The sequence below is a fragment of the Emys orbicularis genome, chromosome 2 (genome assembly GCF_028017835.1).
Source record: "Emys orbicularis isolate rEmyOrb1 chromosome 2, rEmyOrb1.hap1, whole genome shotgun sequence".
Taxonomy (NCBI): Eukaryota; Metazoa; Chordata; order Testudines; family Emydidae; genus Emys; species Emys orbicularis.
Genome location: NC_088684.1, coordinates 293,169,538 through 293,191,144, shown reverse-complemented (window position 1 = coordinate 293,191,144; position 21,607 = coordinate 293,169,538).

Below are 21,607 nucleotides of genomic sequence, written 5' to 3'. Positions count from 1 at the left end.
CCTTCAAACCCATCACCTAAGAGACTTAAGGTGTTCTGTCTCTGATGCTCAGAATCACACCACCTAACTTTTAGGCACCTAGAAAATCTCAGGCACAGCCTTGCGATCCACAGAGCCTGAGCTAGGTTCCTAGGTCCCATGTGCCATGAATGGGGAGAGATGGGCACCTCTGAATGTGATTCACAAAGCCAGCACACTGGGCGGGGAGCTGCCTAAGCTAGCCAATGGGAGATGCCACCCAGACGGGTGTGTGCTAAGCCCCGTCCCGGTGTTCAGCAGCTCTCTCTGCTTGTGATTCACGAACGGGGGAAAATAGGCGTTCGGTTGCCTAAATCGCATGTAAGGCCCCATGCAGTCGGTGCCTAACGCCACATAAAACAGCCAGGGAGCTAAGTTCCCTGTAAGCTGCGTGGCCGTGCAGCAGCCCATTAAGCGCCACGCAGGTGCTCCGGGAACCCAGCCCTGGTGGACCTGCCGCACATGGGTGGGAAATATTAGCGGGAACACTGGTAGGCAGCCCTTTCATGACCTTTAGCCTAGTGATTAGTGCCTATCCCAGGATGTGGGAGATCCCTGGTTTGAGTCCCGTTATGTACCCGATGAGGAGAACCAATCTGCCACCGCTCAGCGAGAGCCTTAACCACTAGGCTGTAGAGTCCTTCTAACTCTTTCGTAAAGTAATAGTGACATTATTTAATGAAAGTGGAACAACTCCTATAGGAGCGGTTGAGGGAGCCCCACACCAGAAGGTTCCCTAGCCTTGCGTTTAGCAGGGCATTATCAGCCCCTTTGGTAGCCCGGCTCTATGCATCCTTCCCACTTTGCTGGTGTATTTACCCTTCCCCAAGCCCCACTGTCTGTTACCTAGTGCCTACGACTTAACCTTAGCTGTACAGTTGAAATGCACAACCTTGTCTTCTACTGCAAGCTCCTTGGGTCAGGAGACATGTCGCCGTCCAGGGGCCAGATCCTCAGCTAATGTAAGTTGAAATCTGTAGAGCTATTCCAGTTTACATCAGTTGAGGATCAGGCCGATACGATTGTGAATTCCATGTCACTTGACAACGCTCTTCGAACGTTCTGGACTCGTGGTCAGTATTAGCCGTGTTGAAAGCCTCCCGCCCCTGAGAAGCGTGTCTTCGATGGATTGAACGGTCCTATTGTTTTTGATCGCAATGGGTGATTTGTAGAGGGGGGGTCTCGAAGCCAAGCCCCTGAACTTCGGCATAGTTTAAATCCAGGGACACACTTTGCAGAGAGGGCCTGTTTCTAGCTATTCGGTTCGTTTGGCTAACGAGGTCTGATCTTTGTCAGTGATGGCCTCCTCACCCAATCACCCATTTCCCTTCAATCAAGAGATACCAAATACTTGCCATGTGCTTGTGTCATAGACAGTGCATTCAGAATATTGGTTTAATGAGTTTATTTTACTGCCCTGCAAATATTCCCTGGCTCGGTGTTATCGCACAGTGGGGTGTCTTAGCAACATTAGTGTTTCCATTTGGGGATATTTTTTTAAATCATTTTAAACATCCCTGGAGACTTTATTAGCACTTCCTGTAAGAAGACAGGGAGTCTAATACAGGGGGGAGTGAAACAGGAGCTTAGCATTTCACACACAGTGCTTGACTTTACATAGGAAACACATTCACATCCCCCAGCCCATAAAACAGGCCCTGGGATAAATGGCCCGTGTGTACATAAATAGAGCCAAATCATTTCGTTTCTATGGCTTTCTGTCTGATGAGTCAGAGAGCTGGGAAAGGACAAAACCTCTGTGTAGGGCCCAAGCCCCATCCCAGCTGGAATGTGCAGTAACGGGTGTGCCCATGGGAATAGCCGACACGCTGCATGGGGGACACACTGAGGGCTGCTTGTGTTGTGGATTTCTGGTTATTAATGAATGGGCTGAATACACATTTTGCCCTTTTGGTTTTCGCTCTTAGCCGGCTGCGGGAAAGCCCGGGCTCGCAGAGCCCCATTACGACTCCAACGGGCCCGTTGGAATGGGGCGAGCCAGATGCCACGCAACCTGTCTGTTGTGTCATCACTGGGAAATGTCTCCTGAGAAAACCTGCCTTGTCAGCCCACAGGAAACAAACCCTGAGGGACAGCAGCCCTCTAGGAGCATCTCCTGGCAGACCCACCTCCATCTCCATGGCTGTTGATGGAGGGGGGAACCAGGCGGCGCTTGGAGCACGGTATTCTATTGGGAACATCTGCCTACAGGGCTGAGCAACTGCCTTGTGTCATGGACTCACAGGTTGTGCCAACTCTTGGCACTGTGCAGTCCATGGGGGGTACCCCCTTCAGTGAGACTGCCCTTCTCGGGGGTCCACGCTCTCTCAGGGGTTAAGCCCCTCCACCTCCTGGAACCGTGCCTTAGCACGCCTGTTTCTCGCCGTGGGACCCCTCAGGGAATCCACTCGCCCTCGACCCCCGGGGCCTCCACTCCCAGAGGGAATAATGGAACCCTGTTCTCTATGTAAGGGGACTGTTGCCCCCTTACTAACATTCAGTGGGGGTGTTTTGGTTGGCTAGCTCCCAGCACTAAAAGGGGAAGGGTCGAAGGCAAATCAGGAGCCTGAGACTGACAGTCCCCAGGAACACTGGAGAGAGGCCAATGCTCCAGATCAGCCTGATTGATAGGGCGGGCAGGCTAATCAGGGAGTCAGGAGGCGAGGGGGGTCCCGTCCTCCGTGTGAGCTGGAATTGCCTGGGTCAGACAGAGTGGGGCTGAGCTAAGGAGAGAGCAGGGGCCCGAGCTAAGTTGCTGGGAGCAGAGCTGCAGCCCCAAAAGCCAGAGCACAGCCCAGAGAGAGCAGACCTGCCCTGGGAGGAGAGCTGCAGCAACCAGAGCCAGAGGGGCCAGACAAGCAGCCAGGAAGCAGGTCAGAGCTGGGAGCAGGGTCACAGAAGCAGCCTGCAGAGCAGACCTGTCCTGGGGGCAGAGCTGTAGCAACCAGAGCCAGAGAGGCCAGAGAAGCAGCCCAGGGAGCTGAAGGCAGGGCAGCAGCAGCAGCCGTGCTGAGGCAGAGTGGAGCTGGGGCTGGGGCTGGAGCAGTCCGGAGCCGGGTGCGGTGAGCAGCTGGGGAGAGTGAGGGGGACCCTGGCAGTGGGCCCAGCGCAGGGAGATACCTCAGCCAAGAGGCCTTGCAGGCCAGACTTGGAGGGGGATCGTAACCCTGACAGGGCGGGGGCGACGCTGGGAAGAAGGGTCCTGCCACCTAGAGCCTGAGAGCGTGTGGCCACCGCCAGAGCAAGTGTCCAACCCACAGCGTCTCTGCAGCACAGCCAGGGCCTGAGAAGGAGGCCCGGGACCTACAAGGAACAGACTGTGAACTGCCCTGACGTTCCAGAGACACTGCTTGTGATGATCCCTGCCACAGAGCAGGGTGATGGGTTTTCCTTTAACCTTTTCCATTTTTCCTTATTCTTTTTTAAAAGTAATTGTTAATTAAACAACTTGTATTTGCTTTAAATTGTATAAAATGATCAGTGGGTCAGGGAGGTGCCCAGTGCAAAGAGAGTACCCCGGAGTGGGGACACCCTAGCCCCTGTCCTAGGTGACCACAGCAGGGTTGGGGGTCAAGCCCCCCAGGAATCCTGGGCCCAGCCTTGTCGGGGTTTACGAGGACTCTGCCAGACAGGAGAGTGGAAGGGGAGTCCTCAAGGGCAGGGAGGCCTCTGGGTAAAGGAAGTGGGAGCGAAGACTCGGATCCTTTCGCTAGCCCACTTCACCGGGGTAGTGCAGAAGCCAGGAAAGTTCCCCACAATAGCGGGACCATTCCCCCGCTTACATCTAGACCGGAGTGACTCTCAGCCAGAGTAAATAAAACCCACTTTCATACCTTGACAGAGATGATCGCCAGTGACTGAGACAGGCGGGAAAAGGGGAAAAACCTTCTACTGCTGCCAAGAAGGGAGCTCCCTTGTGGTCACAGGGAGAGAGTCTGAGACCAGTATCTCTGCAATGGGCACCCACAGGTGCAGGGGGTTACCCAAAGCACCCGATCCCCAGAGCCATCAGCCACCGCTGCCCACCGCAACATTGGGTTGGCTCCCCAGCCCCTGTTCCCCCAGGTCCCCCAGTGGTAGGGTGACCAGATGTCCCGATTTTATAGGGACAGTCCCGATTTTTGGGTCTTTTTCTTATATACACTCCAATTATCCCCCACCCCCATCCCGATTTTTCACATTTGCTGTCTGGTAACCCTACCCGGTGGAGGCCTTAAGAACTCACCTGGGTCTCATCCTCGTGGCGTGAGGCCAGGCACAACCGCTCCTGAAAGCTGCGAGGGAGGAGGGTAAAGAGCTGGTCTCCACCATGGAGCAGGAGAGGAAGGAGCTGCAGGCTCAGGCCAGAGCGCTGCTAGAATGGGAGCAGATGGTGGAGGCCCACAAGTGCACTCTGGAGAAATACCCACAGGAGCAAGAGGTGTCCCTGGATTTTTCAGGTGAGGCCTACAGACGAGCTGCTCAGCCGGGAGGTAGCCTCCTAAGCCAGCCTGTCCGCTGCCCCAGGTATGGGGGGAGATGGTGTGACGTTGTGCAGTCTATATGGTTTTATAAAAACTTGATAATAAGTCAATATAATGTAACTGGGATAGTTTTAGAGAAAATACGGTAATAAGTGAATGTAACGTACTGGGATATGCTTCATGCAAAAGGTCTCTTGTAAGGTATCATTACAAAGCTCATAATCTACTGAGTGTGATCATCCGATTTGTAGAAATGTACCACTCTTGTATCTAAAACTAGAAATATAAAATGTAACTCTGAGGGCCTATTGTAATTATGTAAAGTGTGGGCCATCAATGATGGTTTGGAATCTTGATGACTCCCATTGTCTGCAGATGGTTGTGTTTACCTGTGAGTCTTCCTGTATGTGTGTGTGCTGGCAAGTGAGTAATGAAGTCTTGCAGTGACATGTGATCATGTCACCTGAACTGGAATCCATCTTTAACCTGGTGCTTTTCCAGTGAGGGGGGGGTGGAAACCCAGAGGGACAAAGGGTTCCCGCCTTATGCAAAAGATATATAAAGGGGTGGAACAGAAGAGAGAGGAGAGGAGCCATCATGAAGAATCCCCTAGCTACCACCTGAGCTGGAACAAGAGCTGTACCAGGGGAAAGAATTGTGCCCAGGCCTGGAAGGTGTCCAGTCTGAGAAAAACTTACTGAAGCATCTCTGAGGGTGAGATTATCTGTATTTAGTTTGATTAGACATAGATTTGCGCATTTTATTTTATTTTGCTTGGTGACTTACTTTGTTCTGTCTGTTACTACTTGGAACCACTTAAATCCTACTGTCTGTATTTAATAAAATCACTTTTTATTTAGTAATTTACTCAGAGTATGTATTAATACCTGGGGGAGCAAACAGCTGTGCATATCTCTCTATCAGTGTTATAGAGGGCGAACAATTGATGAGTTTGCCCTGCATAAGCTTTATGCAGGGTAAAACGGATTTATCTGGGTTTAGACCCCATTGGGAGTTGGGCATCTGAGTGCTAAAGACAAGCACACTCCTGTGAGCTGGTTTTCAGGTAAACTTGCAGCTTTGGGACAAGTGATTCAGACCATGGGTTTGTGTCTGGAGCCAGACGGGAGTGTCTGGTTCAGCAAGACAGGGTGCTGGAGTCCTGAGCTGGCAGGGAAAACAGAAGCAGGGGTAGTCTTTGCACATCAGGTGGCAGCTCCCAAGGGGGTTTCTGTGATCCAACCCATCACAGATGGATCTAGCCCTTCTTTGGAGGAGGAAAGGGGGAGGTTTAATAGGTCCAGTGGGGATGGTTCCCTCCTTAACATTTGCTTATTTAAAACAAAAAGTTAGTTGTTAAATGTTGTTGTTTGTTAATAGTTAATAGTCATGTTAATTTTGTTTCTCTGTTATTACTTAAACGCTAAAGACAATTTAAAGAAACCTTTCTTGTGTCAAATTTCTCACGGTAAATAAGCTTTTGTGCCGTGTAGGGAGCTGTTTTCTAAAACAACAAATGGGAAATGCTAGCTGTCGCTTCTGCTGTTGAGTTGCGGGCTACTGTTACCCGAGAGAGGATCCAAAGTCATCCCAGCATACCCAACCAATCCAAGCCTACTCTCCACCCACCTCTGCTGTGGCTTCTACACTGAAACCGGAGCCAGACCAGATGTGAGAGAGTCTGAAAAAAATCTCCGAGTTGAGTTTTTTTCTGTGGCAGGCCTACACCGAACAGCACAGAAACCTGAGCTGGTGGGCACACACCCAAGTGCTGGTTTCACATTATTTAAAAAACAGAAGGCCAAAGCCAAAGGGCAGGGGAGTTCGTTGGCTCACACAACTCCTCCCAGCCCCCAAGAGGACCTAATGCATGAAAATCCCCTCAAAGGTCTCCTTAGCCTTCTCTCCAGCCCTGGCCTCAAGGTCTTCCACCAGGCTGCTTGTGGTGTCCTCTGTCAGGGTGCGCTCCTGGGGAAGCCAGCATCTTCATTCAGGGGCATGAAAGCCTCTCCACATACCGTGCCAAGAGATGTGTGCTCCTGTCAGCGGCTATAGCATCTAAAGAGACACCTCCAGGCTATCCCAACTGGACCTGTTCCTCTCTCCCTCGGCACCCATGGTGGTACTTCCCTCCTACTGCCTCCGGCTGGCAGAGATGCTGTGTCCATGTCTTGGAGGGCCACAAGCAATGATGTCAGCCACTGTGGCGCCCAAGCTGTTTTCCAAGCGGAATACACTGGCCTCCCTGTTACCTGCAAAGAAGGAAGCCATGGTGCTTTTGAATTGGGGGGGAAGCTGTGTTGTCATCAACAACTCGTTCTGCCTGATGGCTTGGGAGATGGACATTTCCCAGGAGAGCAGACAGCATGACTCCCAGCAGTGATTCCTCAGGGCCTTCATTCAGCTGGTGGAAGAGGGTCTGCACATGTATCAGCTCTCTCCCCAGTGGGTGCAGAAGGGAATTACTTGGCCGATTGCTGCATCGTCCCTGCTGGCCAGCTCTGTGGCCTCATCGACGTGCCGTCAGATATTGATCCGCTTCTCCAGGAACAGCTGGCGGGAGGGCGACAAGCGGAGGCTGATGTCCGTCTGTGCCAGGGGGACCTGTGGTCGCAGAATGCCTGCAATGCCGCTTTCTGCTTGTACTCACATTGCAGTGAGTCAAAGGTGGAGCTCCACCCGGTCACCTCTGCTGGCCTGGCCGAGGGAACGCAGCCTGCAGCTCTTGAGCGTGTGGTGCGCTGGACAGGATTGCCTGAACTGGCCACGGAGCTTCCTGGCTGCTCAGAACGGAGCCTGGCACCTAAGCATTCCCTCTCCAGAAATTCCCTCGCAACCAGACCAAGGCAGCGAGCAAGGCAAGGGACACGCGGGAATCCACCCCGGTGCGCTGCCTTTGTGGTGTTCAATCCGAGCGAGCGGCTTTCGCTGCTTCTCCGTGGCAGCACACGCTGGGGCCAAAGCATTCCTGGACTGGTGCTTGACAAGCTGTCCTGCAGTGGCTTAGGAGCATGAGTCCCAACCTCAGGTCAGACTGTTAAGAACCAGGGCACACCCCCCAAACTGGCAGTGAGTTCTATACTTAGATTTCACCAACCCATTATCAAGTGTAAACTCCTCAAACACTGTAACAGCCTTGATATGGAGTCACAGGCAGTCCCCTTGGGTACTCCGATCTCTCTTGCCACCCAGGTGAGCTTCCCTTTGTGACAGATGGTCCCTTACACTAAGTATCACAGCAACATCCAGGTTACTCCCAGTCCCACAGGACCAGTCACTTACCCCAGGTCAATTGCAGGCTAGATTCCACACCAGAAACAACACTTGTAGCTAATCCTATAATAAACTATCTAAACATTTATTATATAGGAAAAGGAAACAAGACAGTTATTTACAAGGTTAAAGCAAGTAAACATATAAATAAATTCCAGTCTTACATTTCAAAAAGTAAAATAAGTGTCTATGATAAGCAAGCTCTATATGTGTTTTAGGGCTAACCCAGGCTAAGCACTGGGGATCTTTTGCTTATGCCTAGTAATCCTTGTCACCCATAAAGATACTGTTCCTCCTTGTTAAGGGTTTTTATAGCCTTCCCCCCTTCTGCTTTGAGCTACCAACTCGGCTGATGGGAGGAATTCACCTGCAAGACTCATCTTCATGGTGAGGGAGAGTAAACAACAAAGTCTTTTCTCCTGGTGAATGTTCCACTCTAGTCCATCTGATGGGCCTTTCTTGTCGGGCAGGACGTAACACCTTCTGCTGGAGGCCAGCATTCTGCACTAGTCAATGTCTCTTTCCTGGCTGGTGATTTACACCATTGACAGAAGCTTACAATGGAAACGCTCAAATATTACCTGCCGATATAAGTGAGATTAACGTAGGCAGCAGCTCACAAGCATTCCAGGAAGTCTAAACATGTCCCTATAATCCTAGTACTGATTTGAACAATACCAACACACAGGGCAGCCAGGCTGATCCCAGCTCTGTGTTTGTCAGTGTTCAGTTGGGGCACCTCGTCTGCCGGCCTCACGGCGCTGTTCTACAAACCGCGTGGTGAGCTGTCGCCTGAGGGTGAGTGTGGGGCCAGCGCTGCTGTTGGTCCCCCAATGAGCTGTGCCAGACGTGCAGTCCGTTATCTGACCACTGGTCCACGCGACGGTGTCCGGAGCACCCCCTCGCCTTTGCGGTCAGCCAGGGAATGCCGCACTGCGATTGTCACAGCAACACACTGATCTGACACAAACTCTTTTTGCAAGGAACAGCTAGGAATCTGCCACCTGGGCGCAGCCACCGCCAGGAGGTGTCTGGAGCCCTCAGCCTCCATCAAGGAGCAAAAGCACATGTCCATGGCCAGCATCCTCGCACACACAGGGGTCAGTGACACAGGCGGGGCCGGCTTGGGTTATATTTTTGCTCCCTCTCCAAACACTCTGCTATGGCCTGAGTGAGGCCGGTGGACTTATTGGACAAAATCATGCAACCTCTGATCCCTAGTAGACCCAGTGCCCGTTTACTTTTCTTCTGAGCTAACCCCGTCGCTGCAGGTGTGCCGTGACGATGTCCCCAGCCTCTTGAGGGCATGGCCCAGACGGATCCTGCATTTGTACACTTGGCAAACATTGTCCCCAGCAGAAAAGTTGCCAAACCCTGGAGCTGATCGTTCAGTGCATGTGGCAGGAGGAGGCCGGGGGATTACGGCTGGCCACGGTTGCTGCTGAGAGCAACGCAATGCGGAGCACTGCCTTCCCCTGCGAGCGTCCCCACCGAAACCAGAGGGAAGCCGTGACCTTTCCCCCGACTCGGCAGCCGGGACAACCCACCTCCATTGCAGAACTGAAGGAGCGGAGCAATGTTCCAGCAACACAAGGCTGCAGCCAGGGCCAGTGCAAGGATATTTTGTGCCCAAGGCGAAACTTCCACCTTGCGCCCCCACCCCCACCCCCCCGGAGCATCGCTTATTATAAACTTTCAAAAATGAATACAGTGGAGTCACCTCTTACGCGGGGGTTAGGTTCTAAGCTCAGAGTGTAAGAGGAAAATCGCGTATAGTGAAAATTACCATAAAGTACAGTACACACAGCATATACCGTATACACTGTATACACTAGAACAGGGGTCCTCAACCTACGGCACGCGTGCCAAAGGTGGCACGCAAGCTGATTTTTTTTTAATGGCAGGCTGCGGGTCCTGGACGCTGCTGAGCCCGCTGCTGGCCTGGGGTTCCGTCCGCCGGCTCCTGCCAGCCGGGGTCCCAGCCGCCGGCCCCTCTCAGCCCGCTCAGCCTGCTGCCAGCCGGGGTCCTGGCCACCAGCCCTGCTCAACCTGCTCAACCCGCTGCCAGCCGGGGTCCCAGCTGCCGGCCCCGCTCAGCCCGCTGCCAGCCGGGGTCCCAGCCGCCGGCCCTGCTTAGCCCGCTCAGCCCGCTGCCAGCCGGGGTCCCAGCCGCCGGCCCCTCTCAGCCCGCTCAGCCCGCTGCCAGCCGGGGTCCCAGCCGCCGGCCCCGCTCAGCCCGCTCAGCCCGCTGCCAGCCGGGGTCCCAGCTGCCGGCCCCACTCAGCCCGCTCAGCCCGCTGCCAGCCGGGGTCCCAGCCGCCGGCCCTGCTCAGCCCGCTAATGTGACTCCACTGTAGTGTAAAAAAAATTTTGGGGGCACCGCTTTTTGGCGCCCCAAATCTTGGCGCCCTAGGTGGCCGCCTAGTTCACCTAGTGGTTACACCAGCCCTGGCTGCAGCTTGTGGTTTGCTAACCCCACTCGGGGGGCGTGCACAAGAGGGGGCAAGCAGGGACACGCCCGCCAGTAATTGTCAGGGGCACAGAACTTCTCTGGCCCCGGGGCTGCAGAGGAAGGGAAGAGCAAGCTCTTTCCAGGGCCTGGGTGGGGTTGGGGAGGATAGAGCTTTTTCCTGCCGGGGCAGGGAGTGGGGGAGGGGAAAGAGCGAGCTCCTACCAGGGCCAGGGCTGGGGTAGGAGATGGAAGAGCGAGCTCCTGGCGGTGAGGGGCAGCGAGCTCCCCCCGGGACTGGGGGGGAGAACAAGCTCCTTGGGGGAGGCACAGAATGTGCCCCTCCCAAAGGGGTCAAATATAAATTCCTCCGCACACCCCTGTGTCCCCACTCAAGGTCTGCCTCAGATTGCTCTCGTTGCTGGAAGAGGCAATCTCAATACATTGGCTTAGTGCATGTGATCATGTCGCCCACTGGTGGCTGACCGCAGCAAAGACAAAAGCCTTCGACTTGGTCATACCTGTCGCTTGAAGGATCAGCAGTCGTAAAGCTTTTGTCTTCCATCGTCCCGAAAGCTCTGGAGAGCAGTGCTACAAACACAAGAGACGGCAGGTTACAAATGATTTCCACCGCTTTTTTCTCACCAAAGATTTTTCAACTTCCCTTTAAACAAAACAAAATTGATTCCCCTGGCACATCGTGAGCTCTCTCTCTCTTTCTTCATGCCAACAGCTTGTAAGTGAGAATTCATTTCCGCTGTAGAGCGATCCCCAACTAGAAATGTACGACCATGAAATTACTTCAGACAGGCAGTTTTATAGTGAGAGGAGAGGGAGTTTCAACAAGGCGATGGCCGTATCATCTCTCAGCAAGGCCAGAGCGTCCCAGGAAGGGAACATGGACTACAGCAGCACAGAATCGTACGTACATACTAAACGCTGCCTCGTGGTGTCTGAAGTAGAAGGGGTCAGTGTAGCTAATGGGGCACATGCCAGCTGCAGAGGGGACAACCAGATCATCTGATCTGACCTCCTGGCTTTCACAGGCCACCAACGCCACCCAGCATCCGCACACTAAACCAACCACCGGGGTGAGACCAAAGTATCACAGCCCACAGGAGACTGGACTGTCATATGCCACAAGCTGAGAATAGCCTCACTAGTGCCCGAGTCCCCCGCATGATAGCGGAATGGTTAAGTGAGATATAGCCAGATAATCCTGGCAAGTGACCCACACACTGCAGAGGAAGGTGCAAAAACCACCAAGGTCACTGCCAGTCTGACTTGGAGGGAAATTCCTTTCTAGCCCCACATAAGGGGATCAGCTAGCCCCCAAGCATGTGAGCAAGAACCAGCCAGCCAAGCACTGGAGAGAGAGAATGCTTGGGACCACCTCAGAGCCTGGGCCCACCCAGTGTCCCATCTCCAGCCATGGCCAGCCCAGATGCTTCAGAGGAAAGAGCTAAAAAAGAAACTTCCTAGAATACATTGGGGGAAGGGGATGGAAATTTCTTCCTGACCCCTGCAGGTGCCCGGCTGAAACCCTGAAGCATGAGCTTTTAAGACATAAACCAGAAGTGAACCCCAGGGCTGTTGAACCCTGCCACCCACCATCACAAGCAACCCCACTGTAAGTTGAAGCAGCTCATGGCGCTGCTCTAACGTACACCAAGAGGCCTCGTCGCTCAGAGCTGGCCAGAATCTGGGAGGCACAAAGATGGTTGAAAGCCATTTTCCCAGCCCTGGGCTAAGCATCTGGGCTGCATCCACTGGGAGCTCAGCACAGAATTTGGCCCTCTCGTTGCTTTCTTTGTCCATTAAAAGCATCATCATAGCAAGAAAGGAAAGGAAACCAGCAGCCTGTCCATGTTGTTAGCCAGTACCAATGCGTTAGGTGTAACATACAGCACATTAATAGGCACTATGTGCACGGAATTAATAGACATTATACATAGACGATTCGTGCCTCCTGATACTGGGGGCGCACAATCTACAGGCCCAGACACATGACACCTGCCCCCACCACGGGTCTCCTCTGCCCAGCGATCTCCCCGCCCTGCGCCCAGCCTGGGGCTGCTGGACTCTCTCCACCAAGTTACCTACAGGCGGGGGCGGGGGGGGGGGTCTGTCCTTCTCTTGCTGCCCCTCCCTGCCCCATCAGCTGCTTTTCCTAGCAGCCGGGCCTGGGCAGGGAGCGGCTGAAGCTGGACCTCTGGGTCACTGACTCTGTGCAGTACAGCAGCTGCCTGAGAGAGACCTTGGCTGGGACGGCAGCAGGCACAGTGGGAGAAGGACTGGGGTTCCCTCCCTCCCTTCCCCCCCAGCAAGCCAAGCAGAGATCTGGGGGGGGGAGCATTTGACCCCACATCCCTCCCTACATATCGCCTACGTATGTAAGTGTTGGGAAGCTATGTTAAGTGAATGTATCACGCGCTTCCCACAATCCTGTTCACCCACGTAGGGCTGTTTTTTGCCACCCCAAGCACGGCAGTCAGGGAGCCTTCGGCGGTGTTTCTGCGGGAGATCCTCCGGTCATGTGGATTCGGCGGCGGTTCTGCGGGTGATCTGCCGGTCCCGCGCCGAATTGCCGCCGAAGCCACGGGACCTGCGGACCTCCCGCAGAACCGCCGCCAAAGGCTCCCTGACTGCCGCCCTCACGACGACCGGCAGGCCGCCCCCGCCCCCCCCGGCTTGCCGCCCCAGGCACGTGCTTCCTGCACTGGTGCTTGGAGCCGCCCCTGACGTCAGGCACCCCCGATCCTTGGCAAAGCTGACGTCAGCTCTGGCATGAGAAAAGAGGAATCTTGTCAGAGCAAAGATGCAGGAATACTTTGCACCAAGTACAGCTGGGGCGTACTTCCATGGCTCATCAACACCAGGAGTGTAGTATTCCAAACGAGATATGGGAAGGTACAGGGAGTTACCCAGGCACAAACTGGCGGGTTAAACTTAAACTTTAAGTGACCAACAGGAGGCTTTTAGCATGTAAAAAAACCAAAGTGTAACTAGACGCGTGTTTGAGGGTCTACCTTTGAAGCGGAGGTGAACATGTTGCAAGATCAGAATGGTTTCCTGGAAGGAGGGGCTGGATGCTGCTTTGAATTTATCACAATTTTGTGCAAAAAAAAAACCCCCAGCACCACAGTCAGAAGAATTCATTGCACCAAACCGCCAAAAGCATCAAAGCTGTCTCTACAGAGCTGCTAAAAGTGTTAAGTAATTCATTCCGGTGTCATGGGAAATCAATGCGCATTTAGTACTACAAATGGGACATGTTTGGTTAGCTACAGTAACCCCAGCTAGGCAGGTGAAATGGCTTGTAAATCAGTTTTAAAGGGGGTAAGAATCACCCCGCATGTACTGTTTTGTCTTTAGGCCATACATTTGGCTAAGCGTGGTTAGCTGGTCTCTTGGACATTCTGAACCAATTGGCTATGCTTTTGAGTCAATATATGGGGACCTCCTTCCCAAACCAGCAAATAACCAACCGAGAATGGAAACCAAGCCCCACTACCCCAGCCCACCAGCTGTCAGCAAGCCCTAAAGGTCACCACACTAGCGCTACTTTAGCCTGATCCAACACCCATTAAAGTCAATGGGAGCTTTGGGTCTGGCCCTCCCACATCCCTTTGAGTCCTAAAGCTGAAGGGCCCTCTTGTGGAAATTGTCCTGCCAGCAGCCCCTGGGGTCCCGCTCATGGATCTGCATTGATCCCAGCTGGCAGTTTTGCACTTAGGGTGACCAGACAGCAAGTGTGAAAAATCAGGATGGGGGTGGGGGGGTAATAGGAGCCTATGTAAGAAAAAGACCCAAAAATCGGGACCGTCCCTATAAAATCGGGACATCTGGTCACCCTATTTGCACTGGGGGAGAGAACAGTCTCTCAGGCAGGTCCCAGGCCTCTAGAGTTGTGTTTAAACTAGGCCTCCACAACAGGTGCAGCTAAGCTGGCGCTGGGCATTGTTTAACTTCACCTATAAGGCAAAGTGTGTTCAGCAGAAACGAGGGTTAAACCTTGCTCAGAGCAGATAGGACTGAGGAAGAACAAGAAACCCTCTAGTGGGCAATTTATGGAATAACATGCTAATGGGAGAAGGTTCTTCCAAATTCTTATCGATTAAGGGAGGCTAGTGCTCTGAAGCATTGGAGTTTATATTCCTTTCAGGGCTGTTGTTTTTCAACCCTGTCTAATGTAGCTATAGATGTTTCTATTATCGACGTAGGTGGCTGATCCTTTTGGATTAAATCCTACTAAACTCTTGGCCTCAATATATTAGGACAATTAATGCTTTAATTTTAATCAAATTAAACATGTCTGTGATTTTTTTAAATTAATGATCAATTTTACAAAGCTTTGCTTGTGTATTTTTGCACAATCTCATGTAGATGCTCAGGGGCAGATCCTAAGCTATTGTAAAAGAGCAGTGCTATAGAGTATAAATAAATGCCTGTGATGTCAGAAAGACAGCTAGATGGCTAAGTAGATAATGGGCTGTTCCTTTGATTTCATGTCCCTTTCAAATCTTTTTACTGGAGAGTTTTTAAAGTTAATGAGAAGTTTCATTAAGCGTAATGTTCATTCTGATTTGAGAACTGTGCTGATACATACACATCAATCCGCCCACACGCTCTCGCTCCCACTAACAAGAGACAAGCTGATTGATAGAATGAAGCATTCTGGGATTTATCCCCAGGTGATCCATGTTTGGTTCTTCTCAAAGGAGAGACATCACTCTGAAATTAACATCACAGCTTGTTTGTGTTGCACCAGGTAGGAAACAAAATGAATATGCCCTAACAAGTTGTGTTCTGAAAGTGTGTTCCTTCTAAGCCTGTCCTAAATTAATGAATATTTATTTCAAAATCACAGGAGTATGCAAAAGCCCCCGTAGTCCCAGATTTTGTTTTGGTTTTTTTGAAGGGAAGAAAATATATTCTGAGGGATGCTCTGTGACACACATACTTAACACTGAGCTCAGGGCCAGATCTTCAGTAGGTGTACATTGAACAAAGCTTCGTCAGTGGTGTTTTGCCAGTTTTCACCAGGTTGCCCTGAATCTTTAGCCAACTAGAAGCACAGTTGAAGACTAGAATGAGCAGCCCCATTCTGCAGCACTTATGCCTGTGAGGTGAAATTCACAACACTTCTGCACATCACTTAAGCCCTCAAAATGCACCATGGGCCGGATACTCATTGGTGTAAATTGGTGTAGAGCTAATGGAACTACACCTATTCACACCAGCTGAGGATCTGGCTCCATGTGAGTAAGGTCTGCAGAATCAGGCTTTAAAACGTTTGCTCGCCTTTTTAATTGTATTTTTCCCACTCCCTGAAAGTGAAGTCAGTTAAATGAAAGTCTTTGGGGTAGACTATAGCTACTGCTGTTTCGTATTCACAATCAGGGCTTCCCTGGGAAGTGAAATCAATGACCTCTGACTGCCTACAGGAGCTAGGAATTTGGGTAAGCTTGGCGGAATTCGATGTTAATTTTTTTATAATTTCGACAGATAGTAATGTTTATTTTGTAGCCTTTTTTTCTGGATGTATCTATTTAATCTTTCACAGTAGTGCAAAAGCGTGGGGTTTAAGCTGTTTTTTAAATTATTTTCATCGATTAAAATTTTCACAGTTCAGGGAAATTAAAAGGGGGGGGGTCAGGTAATAATTACATAACGACAGTAGATGTTGAGATTCAAAAAGTTAAAGCTTTATAATCGTTAAAACACAAATTGTCAACATCACGTGTCAAAATATACAAAGCAAAGGTCCTTGAATCGAACTCCAGTAAGTTCTCAAGCAGCGTGTTTCTGACTTTGCCTGTCTGTAAATTTCTTTTATCATCGAGGGAAATATTTTTTCCATGTGTGTGCAGTGAAATCGATGTTTACCGACATTTACTGATAAAAATCTAATCCTTCCAAATATAGATTGCTTCCCAAACCAAGCTGCTGTCCCTGCAGATGGACGATAAGATTAGCGCTGGTGCTTTATGTTATTTCTTCTGGGTGTGATCCTGCTCTCAGGGGCACTGGAATAGTAATATGGACGGTGAGATCTACATTCAGTTCCAGACTTTGCTCTCATACAAGCCACTTAATCTCTCTGTGCCTCAGTTGGCCATCTGTAAAACAGAGATAACAGGCCAGAACTCCAGCTGGTGTGGGTCAGTGTAACCCAGGCCTGCTTGGTGTGGCACGTTGTCCCCCTCTAGTGGTATCTAGATCATCTAGAGCAGAGGTGGGCAAACTACGGCCTGTGGGCCACATCCGGCCCGCGGGACCCTCCTGCCCGGCCTCTGAGCTCCTGGCCTTGGCGGCTCGCCGCCGGCCCCTCTCCTGCTGTTCCCCCTCCCCTGCAGCCTCAGCTCGCTCGCTCCGCCGCTGGCGCAATGCTCTGGGCTGCCGGGCCGGGCAGCGCAGCTGCAGAGCCTGGCCTGACCCGGTGCTCTGTGCTGCGCGGTGGCGTGGCTGGCTACAGCCGGGCGGCACAGCTGTAGCGCCGCCAGCCACCGGTGCTCCAGGCAGCGCGGTCAGGGCCGACGAGAGGGGGAGGAAGCCAATACAAATTACTGGGGCCCGGCGGTCCGGAAGGGGGCTCGGGGCCTGGCTTCCCCGGCTTCCCCCCCCCTCTCGTCGGCCCTGTTTAGCCGGTCTGCCCTTGCTGGGGGGCCCGAAAAAATTCCGGGCCCGGCTTCCCCCCCTCTCGTCGGCCCTGCTTAGCCGGTCCGCCCTTGCTGGGGGGCCCAAAAAAAAGTTTTCACCGGGGCCCGAACCCGCTCTCGGTGGCCCAGAGCGCGGTAAGGGGGCAGGGAGCAGGGGGGGTTGGATAGAGGGCAGGGGAGTTCGGGGTATGCATAGGGGTCAGGGCATCAGAGGGCAGGGAACAGGGGGGTTGAATGGGGGCAGGGTTCCAGGGGGCAGTCAGGAAGGAGGGGGGGTTGGATGGGGCGACGGGGGCAGGCAGGGGTGGGTGTTCCAGGGGCGGTCAGGGGACAGGGAGGGGGGAGGGATGGGGCAGGGGTCCCGGGGGGGGCCATCAGGGAACGGGGGGGTGGATGGGGCAGGAGTCCCGGGGGGGCCGTCAGGAGGCAAGAAGCGGGGCGGGGGTTGGATAGAGGGCAGGGGCCGGGCCACGCCTGGCTGTTGGGGGAGGCAAAGCCTCCTCTAACTGGCCCTCCATACAATTTCCGAAACCCAATGCAGCCCTCAGGCCAAAAAGTTTGCCTGCCCGTCATCTAGAGATTAATGAGTCTGCTACAGCCTTGGCTAAGAGCCATGTGGCTTTTAGCTCATGTGTTGAGTTCCAGAGGCCCCAGATTCAATCCTGCCTGCTGACAACTGGTGTCTATCAGCATAGCTCAAATGACTCACAGTGATTTACACTACAATGAGGATCTGGCCCATCAATACTTATTGGCCTCACAAGGTGTAAGGCCCCATGGATCTAGAACCCAGGCCTATAGAGCTAGGAGGTAGTGAACAGCTCCCATCTACCACTCAGCAGCATCTATAGTTACCCTCCGCTCCATTTCCCATGAGCTCCTGTGGACACAGACCATGGGAAGTTCCACCTCAAGAGTTTGACCAGCAGCAGCCCTGTGGCTCCTGATTGGCTCCCTGTCCTATGTAAACCCAACGGGTGTTCCAGGAAGTGTCTAGGCAACAGTGTAGATCTTCTGTAGCTGTCATGACTGGTCCTGTTCTATGCTCTTGAACTCCTGGCTTGACCTTGTCTTGTTTTGGACTTTGCCTCTTGACTAAGACCCTGAAACCTCACTTGGACTCTCTCTCGGGATTGACCCTGGCCTGAAACTGACTACGAACTCCTCGGCTACTCCTAGCCTCAGGTTTGCCCCTGCTTTGACCCTTGGCCCTGACTGCCCTTGTTGCGATCCTGACACAGGGTAGTGGTGAGACTTATTACACTGATGTTTGTGAGGCGCTCAGTTGTGGCGGTGAGGAAGAGGGGGGATCTAGGTGGCTAGCAAGAGACGTGGGATGCTTTATACGAGCCAGCAGGAAACCCAGTGCTGAAGGTCTAATTGCAGAGCGAAAGCCAAATCTTTTTTCCAACCGATATCCTCCACAAGATGCAGATTGGAGAGAAGGCTGAATGGGAATGGTACCTACTTGTGAGTTCCCGGGACATCTCCCTAAAGATGCTACTTTCAGCCCCTACACCAGCTTAATCAGAGGGCAGTCAAAAAGTTACAACTGGGAAATACGTTGGCTGCGTATTTTGAAGAGGTGGTTGGATTCCCGGCATGATTTCTCTCTGACACAGTGTGTGTGTGTGTACTAGAGAGGGGGTTAGCTTTAGGCCCTTTTTACCTTATGTTAACTACGTGCCAATTGACTCCAATTAGCTCATGTGTTTGTAAATGCCAGTCCAGATGCTCCGCAAACACTTGTTTCAGAACACAAACGTTTGTGGAGCGTCTAGACTGGTGTTTACAAATGTGTCTGCTAACAGGCAGAAATTGGTAATCAACCAACAAGTTAAAACTGGAGCAAAAAGACTAGCTTAGTCACAGAGAGAGCAAGCAAGCAAGCAAGCGTACGCTTTGTCCACACATAGCCCGCTGCCCTGAAAGACTGACCGACCACAACCACCTTTGACTTCAGTGGGAATTGGGAGCACTTGTCACCTGCAGGCCTCACAGGACTGGGTCCGCTTGTCTCACGACTGTGAGCGCCGACCTCAGGGCAGACTGTCAGAATACAGGCAGAGACCCCAAACTGGAGGTGTGTTTTATAATTCGATTTCAACAAGCCTGTGACCAAAGTGAACTCCTGCATCACTATACCTGTCTTACCGGGAAGTCACAGACAGTCCCCTTAGACCAGAGGTGGGCAAACTACGGCCCGTGGGCCATATCCGGTGCATGGGACCGTCCTGCCTGGCCCCTGAGCTCCCAGCTGGGGAGGCCAGCCCCCGGCCCCTCCCCCGCTGTCTCCCCAGCGTTCTGGCCCACCGCTCCTGCCGGGCAGCGCGGCGGCATGGCTGGCTCCGGCATGGTAAGGGGGCGGGGAGCAGGGGGTTCCGGGGGACAGTCAGGGGACAGGGAACAGGGGGCGGTTGGATGAGGCGGAGGTTCTGAGGAGGGGGCGGTCAGTGGATGGGGGTTGGATAGGCATGGGAGTCCCAGGGGGCCTGTCAGGAGGTGGGGGTGTGGATAGGGGTTGGGGCAGTCAGGGGACTGGGAGCAGGAGGGTTGGATGGGGGTGAGGTCCCTGGGGGGCGGTTAGGGGCAGGGGTCCCGGGAGGGGGCAGTCAGGGGACAAAGAGCAGCGGGGGTTGGATGGGTTGGAGGTTCTGAGGGGGGCAGTCAGGGGATGGGATGTGGAAGGGGGGGATAGGGGGCAGGGGGCAGGCTGTTTGGGGAGGCACAGCCTTCCCTACCTGGCTCTTCACACAGTTTTGCAACCCCGATGTGGCCCTTGGGCCAAAAAGTTTGCCCACCTCTGCCTTAGACTCTCCCGTCTTGTCACCCAGACAAACTGGGCTTTGGGATAAAGGGCCACCTATACCAAAAATTGCATCACATTTAGGTTGCTTCCAGTCCCAAGAGACCAGTCACTTGTCCCCAGATCAAGTGGTACTACAGATCTTATGTAACCCATGTACCTAATAGGGAGATATCTCTTTAAGAGACCCATTGGGGGGAGGCAGGAGTGAGTCGTGTCTGGGTCATTGTTGCTAGCCAGATTTAGCACGCCACATCTTCTGGAATTGGGGGTGGTAGTTTGGGGTCTGCTCCAATAGGTTCCCTGTTGCTGGGGTCAGACTCCATGAGGGCGAGCGGTCAGGCCATGTGCCCTGTGTGAGTTGGGAGAAGCTGAGTCCAGGAGCCGGAAGCAGGCAGGTGTCCCTAGCTCGGAAGCATTTTGCAGCAGGGTTTTCTTTAAATCTAGACACGTAACCAGAGGTGAAAGTAAGCTGGTACAGTCTGGTACGGCAAGAGCCTGTATGCCGTGCCGGACCGGACCGGCTTCCCCAGGCTGGTGATTTAAAGGGCCCGGAGCTCCGGCCACTGCGAGGAGCCCGGGCCCTTTAAAGCGCCTCCCGAGCCCGTCTACCGGAGCCCCGGGGTAGCGGCGGCAGGGCTCCGTCAGTCATTTAAAGGGCCCGGAGCTATGCTGCGGTAGCGGCGGCTGGAGCCCCAGACCCTTTAAATCATCCCGGAGCCCCGGGGTTCCCAACCGCCTCTGCAGCTGATAGCTGCGGGGGTGATTTAAAGGCCCCCCTCTTCCAGTTGAGGCCAAGCCTCTTCCGGTTGAGGCCAAGCCCCCGCTCAGGACTCCGGCGTACCGGTAAGTCCTTTAAGTTACTTTCACCCCTGCACGTAACTGAGTGGTTGGTTAATCAGTCCGCTGACTGGCTAGCAGTGATTTCCGCAGAGGAAGAGTCTGCATGGATTCCAGCTGAAGATTCCTACAAGCAAGTGGATGGAAGATGTTGTTTTAGACTCCAGCTACTTTCTATGGGAGTTTTTTTTTTTTTTAAGGCACTGGAGACGGGAAATGAAGTGAACTCTAGCCCACACAAAGGTTACACTTACACCAAAGACAATGCTGGCAGCCAATTCTATAGTAAACTAACTAAAGATTTATTAGCTAAGAAAAGGAAGTGAGAGTTATTGAGAGGTTAAAGCAGGTAAAATATATGCACAGGTGAGTCACAGTTTATAATTCCAAATGGTGGCAGTGATGTAATAAACTCCCAGTTTCCCAAAAGCCTTTTCAGGGTATGCAGATTGTCTTTGGGGATCTCCACTTTGCATCTGATACACTTTCCTGTAAGAGTCCAAACAGCCCAGAGATGCACGCTCTTTCCTGGAATCCATATGTATAACTTCTTCTGATGGTGTCACTATGATGACAGAGCGTGAGGAATGCATTTGGAGTCTTTGACCTCCAGTCATCACACACAATGACCACTTGCTTTGAAATGAGCACTTTTCCGTCAGAGGTCCTCATTTGCATTCCACAAGGCTTCTTTCTCGTTCGATGGGTTATTTAGTTACAGGGGTATACACAATGTAAATGTTTGCTAGTACATTATCACAGGATTCAGATAAGTGAAAACATTGCAGATAAGATCCCACTAGTTTTCAGGAAGTTTAAACACCAAATACACTCTTATACATTTAACAATCACTTTGATCTATACTAATACACAAGTGAATTGGCCTGGGGCTCTGGCATGAGTTGGCTGGTCTGCCAGCATCACACCCATGATGAGTACGACTTGAAGGACTGAAGACAGCATCACCCACATCCAAAGGATGTCTGTTTCTTTATTCTATATTTGGCATGCAGTTTCATTTATATGACACTTTTTGTAAAAAACAGAGGATAAGGCTTTTGGAAAGTGTGTTTAGCTCATGTCAGGAAAGTGCTT